At 46.5% G+C, this 8,772-nt stretch overlaps 1 long non-coding RNA gene across 1 annotated transcript; it reads left to right on the forward strand.

Moving 5' to 3' along the window:
• Nucleotides 1-417: 417 nt before the first annotated feature.
• LOC309331063 lies at nucleotides 418-8,515 on the forward strand. The gene is made up of 4 exons (XR_014151718.1): nucleotides 418-477; nucleotides 3,001-3,151; nucleotides 6,744-6,819; nucleotides 8,485-8,515. It is a non-coding gene; the product is annotated as an uncharacterized lncRNA (long non-coding RNA).
• The last annotated feature ends 257 nt before the right edge of the window (nucleotides 8,516-8,772 follow it).

Raw genomic sequence — 8,772 nt, forward strand, 5'->3', positions numbered from 1 at the left:
TGCCTTAAAAACAGATTAGAGACTCAGCTAATTTACTCATTAGTAAAAGGAAATTAGCCATTTGAGATCTACTCTAATAAAATTAGCCGGGTGACAAATGCTTTGTTGCTGTGTTTATTAGATTACCATGCTTGCTGCATTTTAAAGGCATCAACAACCCTTCAGAAGCAGTTCTCCAGCTTTACTCTTCCCTTTCCTATATTTACTTCTGGATTTCCCCCCTGGCAAATTAAGGAGAGAAGACAAAGAGAGGCAGTCTGCAGGGTGTGCGTACGCTGAACATGGTTAGCAAAAAACGAATGGCTGCTCCTACGTGGATTGGAAGATTTTGCCCTTGGCGCCTGTCTCTGCACCAGCTGATTCTCATCCGACTTGTCCCAGAAAACGGAGTGAGGAGGAGCAGTACATGCAGTCCAGACCTCAAGTGCTGTCCTGCTCTGATTTGGACTTTATTTCCTTAGGATTGTATCCAGCTAAGTAAGTTCTACTCAAAGTAGACCCATTGAGATAACATGACTGAATTTGATCATGCCCATGGAGGACCGTCCAAGTCTCCCTATTTCCCAGGGACACTCCTGGATTTATATAAGCTGTCCTGGTTTCTGATTTGATCCTGGAATGTCCCATTTTTCCTTAGGATGTCCCTATTTTCGTTGGAGAAATGTTGGAGGGTAGGGAGTGATGTAGCCCACAAGTCAAGGAGATAAGTAACTATACAACCTTTAGAAGACATCTGAAGGCAACCCTATATAGGGAAGTTTTTTTTTAAAATGTTTGATGTTTTATTATGTTGTTATATACCGTATATTGTAAGCTGTGTGGGGTATAAATGTTGTTGTTGTTGTAATTTACCATATTTTTCCATGTGTAAGACAATGTTTTTTGCTAAAAAAAGTAGGCAAAAAATTGGGGTCATCTTATATACGGATAGCAGAGGGGGGTGGGTGGGTAATCAGTGGTGAGTGATTGGCATTTGTAGTGAGGTGAGTGGGTGGTGATTGGCGACTGAGGTGAGTGGGCAGGCGGGCAAGATCAGCGATGGCTGCAGCAAGCGGGCAAGTGATTGGCAGCTGCAGCGAGTGGTCATGCGGTCATGCGATTGGTGTTGGTTGTGGTGAGTGGGTGGTTGCGCGATTGGCCGTGGTGACCTCCCAAACTGCTTTGGTCAACCTCCCCTCAAAAGCTCAATAACTCAAGAAAAATTGATTTCTTAATTTTGGGTTCAAAAAATTAAGGGTTGTCTTATACATGGAAAAATACAGGTATGATGATGATGATGATGATAATGATGATGATGATATAGGATGTCCCTATTTTCATCAGAAAAATGTTGGAAGGTATACCATGGATTTCAGTAGGTCCACCTGGAATTAAATACAGCAACACTTGGTGGTGAAGTTAGCTCATTGTTAAGAAGGCACTATATTGCCTGCAATGTCCATTATGCTTGCCTTGAGCTGCAGTATCACAACCTGCAATTGGTTTGCGACCTGACCTTAGACCGAAAGCTGGAGAAAGGGTGAGAGAAGGTAAATGCCAAGGGTGTCTGTGGGGGGTGTCAGTGATAGAGCACTCAAACGGCAGGCTTCCTTTCATGGAGGTTGAGGCTACTAATGGCTACCAGCCACATTGCCTACCTGTCGGAGGCCGTATGCCTCTGAATACCAGTCCTGCTTGTTGCCTTCCTGAAGGCATCTGGTTGGCCACTGTGAGAGCAGGATGATAAACTAGATGGGCCACTGACCTGATCCAGCCGTAGAGATCCTCTTCAATTCTTGAAAGATCCTGGGTTCAGTCCCAGCCAACGGTGTAGTGTTTGTATATGGGGGGCCCAGGGGTGGTTGCCCCAGGTGCAATATTGTTAAGGGTGCAAAATATCAACATCTGGTGCTGCCTCAATACAGCCGCATGCTTCTGTTTCTGGGTTCCATGGAAAAGGGCTTCTCAATGCAAACCAGGAAGTGACCTCTCCAGACAACAGAACAACTCTTCATTTCTTATCTCTGTGGCTGTGACCTCCTGTGTGACGTGAATTCCGCTAGGCAGCTAAATTTGCATGTGTACACCGTCTGTTTCCCTCCTCCCACCTTCGTGAAGCCCCAGGCACTGGCAACCCCTGATCCCAGCCATCCTTACCTAAGAGGCACCCTTCCCACTGGAAGCACCCTTCCCACCAGCCCCATCAATATTGGGCAATTCATAGCCATTTTCCTCTGCCATATTTTTTTCCTGTGCCCACCAGAAGCATTGTTAGGGTGTGGCCCTGGATACCCAAGAACCAGATTTTTTCTCCTACCCTCTCCACCAGGGAGCCAGTGTGGTGTACTGGTTAAGAGTAGTGGACTCGTAATCTGGGGAACCGGGTTCGATTCCCCGCTCCTCCACATGCAGCTGCTGGGTGACTTTGGGCTAGTCACACTTCTCTGAAGTCTCTCAGCCCCACTCACCTCACAGAGTGTTTGTTGTAGGGGAGGAAGGGAAAGGAGATTGTTAGCCACTTTGAGACTCCTTCGGGTAGTGATAAAGCAGGATATCAAATCCAAACACACACCAACCACCTTCACCTCCCCTCATTTTAAAAACTTCAACCACCACCACCACCAACCAACCAACCCTTACAGGCTAGCTTTCCATTTGAAAATTGCACTGAATTGGCATCTACACAAATACATGCATTTTTGTGGTGAGTCTGGTGCCCAGGACTCTTTCAGGGACTTTGCAATGCTGCTGCTCATCTTGGGAGAGCTCTTGATGCATCAGATGCAAGTGAGCTGTTATGCATCAAAGCTCCCGCCATAATGACTCTGACCGTCTTTGAGGTCTCACAAGATGCTTTATTTCTTTTTGCTGAAACAGCCTGAGACACCGGCTACTACCCCTCTGGAACTCTGGGCTAGATAGACGAGTGATCTGACTCAGCACGAGGCAGCTGGGAATGTTCAAACCAGATCTAGATAGCGGAATAAAAAAGCTAATTAGGCACCTTGATCTCTCTTGCAGGCACTTTGCTTATGCTCCCAACCTCTCCTTTGCAGCCTCTGTGAAGGCTCCCTGCAGAGGCGCTGTGAAGAAGCAAACGAGGCCTGTGATGCAAGATTGCCTTGATTAGAATCCTCTTTTCTGCCTGTAAACTGCAAGCGGCTTGATTGAGGTGAATGGAGCTCCGAAAGACCGATAGAAAAATGAGGGTCTTTGGGAAGGACCTGGCCATAGCCAGCCAGGAGGATGCTGGGATTCATTTGGGGAGGGGGGGGGAGGATAGCCACTTAAATAGCAGATTGTTATCCTTTGGCCCAACCCACCAGGACATTTTCCTGTGCAAACCTTGCTGAAACGAATGCAGGAGAGCAGCAGAAAGCAGCATGCAGGGATGCCCACTGAGAAATTTCCTCTCGATTCAGCCTCTGTTTATATGAAGACGCAAAATGTGCTGAGTGCATAATAGTTAAATGACTGTGCCTCTTACTGAATTTTCATATCCCACACAACTGACCCACCGGCAGTCCGTAGCAGAGTGTGGCAGAGAAGAAACTCGCTCCTGGAAGATGGGAGGTCAAGTCCCATGTCAATGAATTGGGTGGCTTAGGGGAAAGTCTGCGTTGTCTATGGGCTTTGCATGCCCTTGGCCCCACTGTGGGATGATCATATTAGAGGATTTGATCATGGAGGATCCAATCCCACTGCAGGGAGCTTGAATAGACACTCTTCGGGTCACTTTGGCCCCTTGGGACATCCCTTCTCCAAGCACGAGTGGTCCAGGCACCTGTGTGGGTTGTTTTTCCTTCGGGGACCCCTCTTCTCCCCTGTCGTCTGCACTGGAATGGCCAGGCTGGCTGGATGGGACTGTGTCTGCTCCGCTTTCCAGCTCTGTTCTGTCCTGGAACAAATCACCGTCTTGGATAACAGCCGATGTGTTTATCCCAAGGGATATGACTCTGAATATTAGGATGTCAAAACCAAGCGCATTTGCAATACGTTACTGTCAAAGAGGAAATAAAAAGGGAGTTTGGCTTATTTAATTTAGTGCAAGAGTCTGTTCAGGAGAGAGCGGAAAAAAACCCGAGAAAGCGGGAGCAAAAAAGAGAGACAGATGGGGACTCTGCTGTTTCCTTGGCAGCCTACAGTGGCAATTGGTGCTTAAAGTTGTAACCAAAGGAAAAAACTCTTGGCCGCTTTAGAGGTAACTGGTGGGGAGGGAAGGAGGTTCATTTCCTCCTCAACTCATGACCACTGTCTTCTCAACCAGTGGAGAAGGGACATGGCTGCATGTCTTCTCAAAACAGCTGCATCATCTTGTGTTCTGAATCATCTTGTCAGGTGGGGCAGTTTTTCGGGACAGTTTTTCAGAAGATTTTAGGAAGTTGCTTAGTCCAGACTGTTACTCTTTGGAAGGTATGACGAGTCAGTTGCATACTGACAAATTTAGTGTTCACAGTTAAAGTGAATTTGGGGCTCTTGGGCAATAAGCCTACTTGCCCCCCCCCCCAATTTTTATAGTAAGAAAAGTGGCAGGAAAATGCACCACAAAGGATGAAATACTGAGAATGCCAAGAGATGTATAACTTCTGAGGAAACAAAGTGGAAATGCTCAATACCTCTGTGCACATCAAGGCAAGGTGGAAACTAAGCCAAGAAATAGATTGTCTGGAAGAGCCCAGAGTCAGTTGCTTGGTTCAGAATCATATTCACTAACTGGCAGCTGCTCTCCAGGGCGTCAGGCAGAAGCCTTTCCCAGCCTTGCCTGGAACTGCTGGGAACTGAACATGCATGCAAAACAAACCTGTACGAAACTGCCTTATACTGAGATAGAGTAGACCACTGGGTCATCCAGTTCAGTATAAGCTCTGTTTGCAGAGCTGGTTCTCCAGAGTTTCGGACAGGGGTTTTCCTCAGCCCTACATAGGGATGGGGGGGGGGCTTAAATATAAGCAAAGCTCCTGCCCTTCCTCAAAGCACTGGCAAGATCAAGTGCTGGCTTTGCCAGCTGTTGCTAGCGTGTTGGCACCAGCCGATGTTTATATATGTGCCAGGTCAGGATGCAGGAAGTCAGGTGTGAAGTCAGTTCTCTGCAAAGCCCTCGTCTGGCAGGTCTGCTTGACAGGTCACAAAGGTAACTCTATGGCAGGGAACATGCCAATCCCTTCAAGGTTCAGCACCCTTAGTTGAAAGACCTCTGGGGGACAGAGCATTGGATTAGGTGGACCTTGATCCAATCCGGCAAGGCTTTTTTTTTTTTTTAATTTTATCACTGGTGTAGAGTCAGTAAAGACCTTAGCATGAGATCCTGGGCATCTCCTGATCAATACTTTCATTTACACTCCACATTCACCCAGAAAGCCAGTGTGGTCTAGTGGTTAGACTGCTGGACTAGGACCTAGGAGACCAGGGCTCAGATCCCCACACAGCTTTGAAGCTCATGGTGTGTTTTGGGCTAGACACTGTCTTTAGCCTAACCTCCCTCACAGAGGTGTTGTGATGATAAAATGGGAAGGGGGGAAACCATGTACACCATCCTGAGCTCATTGGAGGAAAGGTGGGATATAAATAAATAAAATTAATATGATGGGAATTGGTAAGAGGATATATTAGTTCTATTTAACACTCTGGAGACCCATGTGTGAGTTAACCACATAGGAATGAAATGGCTAGTGCCTGGTTTGTTGTTGTTTTTTAAACTGCAGGGCTAGCACACAGAGAGCACCAGTAGCAGAGTATTAAGTTCTGTTGCTAGGCAAATTAATGGAGCACAGGAATAGGCTATTAAACCTTATTTATTTTGTTCCAGCTTCTTGAGGCAACTGGTCCCCTTTTTCAATAAAACAGACCACAGACTGCAAAGTAAATTTAAAATGTTTTACTTACAGCTTCTAGGCCTCAGGCATACATTTTCCCTTCTGCAACAGCAATAAGATAATGCAAGTAAAATGCTCTGAGAAGTGCAGCAAAGCAGCCTGGGGCTAGAGGGTATTGTGAGGCATGTCCGTCTCCACAGCGTGCAGCATAAAGAGAGGGCAAGAGAGAGGAGAACAGGAAACAAGCTTCACTTCCTCCCTCTCAGGAGAAGAGGGGGGCGTGACCTCACTGAGCCAACTCTAGCAGTTAGAACTCTATGGTCCTTAACCTCTTCATATACTAACTAGTAAATATCACTGTTATGCTTGACTGCTAAAATTTCCCACAATAAATACATTATTGCGTAATTAAAACAAGGAATGGAACAAGGTATGGAAGTGAGAGCTGCACCATAAAGAAGGCTGATTGCTGAAGAATTGATGCTTTTGAATTATGGTATTGGAGGAGACTCTTGAGAGTCCCATGGACTGCAAGAAGATCAAACCTCTCCATTCTGAAGGAAATCAGCCCTGAGTGCTCACTGGAAGGACAGATCCTGAAGCTGAGGCTCCAATACTTTGGCCACCTCATGAGAAGAAAAGACTCCCTGGAAAAGACCCTGATGTTGGGAAAGATGGAGGGCACAAGGAGAAGGGGACGGCAGAGGACGAGATAGTTGGACAGTGTTCTCGAAGCTACTAACATGAGTCTGACCAAACTGCAGGAGGTAGTGGAAGACAGGAGTGCCTGGCATGCTCTGGTTGGTCCATGGGGTCATGAAGAGTCAGACATGACTAAATGACTAAACAACAACAACAACAACAAAACAAGGCCCATAGAATGTCTAAGTGAGCCTAAGTATCTGGAGAAGCTTCTGTTTGTATTTAGAGTCTTGTTTTTTCCTCTTCCAGAGATCAACACAGGAGACTCACCTCTCTTGAAGCTGGTGACAGAATGCCTCCCAGTACCAATTGCTGGGAATCACAGGTGTGTGGGGTGTTGTGCTCGGGTGCTGACTGTGGGCTTTCCCTTGGGGCGTCTGGTTGCCCACTGTGAGAAAAGAGTGCCGGACTCGATGGGCCTCAGCTGTCCTGAGCTGCAGGGCTTTTCTCGTGTTCTTAGGTACAGGTGATGGTTTGCTCTGATGCTATCTGGGCAATTTCACAGTAACCTCAAACCAAATTTAAAGCTTTATGGCAACTACTGTTTTATTCTAAGGAGCCCTCAGCAACATCCCCCCAACCACTGCATTGTACATCTCTTTACACCAAGGTTGATCTTCCTTCTTCCCCCTTACAAAACTATTTGGTTGAAAATGGGCCTTAGCATGTGGGCAAGGGGAGGGATGCACCAACTTGTGTGGTGTGGATGTGCATTTGGAGATTTGTCTGCTCTCAGGCAAGGGAAGCCAGAATTTAATATTTTGCAAAGCCTCTTTGAAGGCAGAACCTCTTCTTGACTCCTCGGGGAAGTTTCTGAATTGGCCGTGCGCCAATTAAGAACCATAAAAGTACTCTTAAATAAATAGATATAAAGCACACATCTCCAGTTGGCAAGTACCGGGAGGAAACAGCTTATTGTGTCCCTTGGAAAAATGTGTGTTGCACTGGGCAGCTCAGAGGAAATGGAAACAGCATGAATGGGACCCACAAGCTGCATCTCCTTCAAAATCAAAGGATAGATTAAGGATACGGCATTCGTGTGTGTTTTGTGCTGGTGGTCCCTGCAGAATCCTCTGTGTTCTCTAATATCTGTTTGTGGGAGTTTCTTTGCTCACTGCTGAATGAGGGAATGGCTGAGGTTTCCAAGAATGAACCCCACAAAGAGCATGCTTTTGTGGGGTGGGTGGTGGTGGAGGAGAGAGAAATATACTCCTCCATCCTAGCCATCTGTCTTGTTTTCAAGATGCAAGTTTCCACACAACCCTTTTATCAGTGAAGCATCTCAGAAGCAGTAGTTGAGGGTGAAGTTTGATCTTCTTGTCTGCGCCAGGAATGAGGGCACAGTAAGGATTCATCTTAGGCTTCTTCAAAGCAGGTAACTGTTGTGTCAGTTGCCAAGCAAATTCTGGACCACGCAGAGGGAGGGGGCTTCTCATTTAAGCCTGAAAGTATGTGTTAGGGAGCTGCTTCTGGATATATATCCAGATTGGATGAGATTAACAGATGCCACCCCTTTTAAATCGTACAGCACCTAGTAAGTTATAAGATAGCCGATTTTAGAAACAAATATTTCTGGAATAGTGGTAATGATGCTGAGGAGGAGTCTTGCCTCAAAGATGGTCACATGCAGTCTCCATTGGGATGATACCTTGCCAGTTCCACATGATTTAGATGGAAGGACAGAAAGCTGTAGCCATTTTTGTTAAAGTAGTGGAGTCACAGAACTGCATGCACAGAACCAGAAAGCACTATGGGTGGGTTCACAGGTGTGCACCCATCATTTGATGACCGCTTCATTAAGTGATGACTTACATGCATGGCTGGACTATCAGCTGCAACTTGTGGGTGGCATATCATTTTGCAACAGACAGTACCTTCCCATCTTTCACATCACACCTGGATATTCCTTTAGTGTGGAGAACAACGTGGGGGGAAGGTTTGTAGCACCTGGCAAAGCAGAAGTTCCCCAGAGCTGCTGCTTTGTTTGCAGAAGTCCAATATCCTGTTTCAGCTCAGTGGCCAGAAAGATTCCTCTGGGAAACCCAAAAACAGGACACAAGCACAACAGCACCTGCCTATGATTGCTCCACAGGACCTGGTACTCAGAGCCAGACAGCCTCTGAGAGATAAAAAACATGAAGAAGAGGCCTGCTGGATCAAAGATATACCCAGATATCTCTTTGAAGCCCATGAGCAAGGCTAGAAGGGGCTACCCCTCTCTCACTTTGCCTCCCTAGCAACTGGTATCCAGAGATATATTGCCTCTGAACATGGGGGT

This window comes from Podarcis erhardii, assembly GCF_964252035.2.
Source record: "Podarcis erhardii genome assembly, chromosome: 16".
NCBI lineage: Eukaryota > Metazoa > Chordata > Lepidosauria > Squamata > Lacertidae > Podarcis > Podarcis erhardii.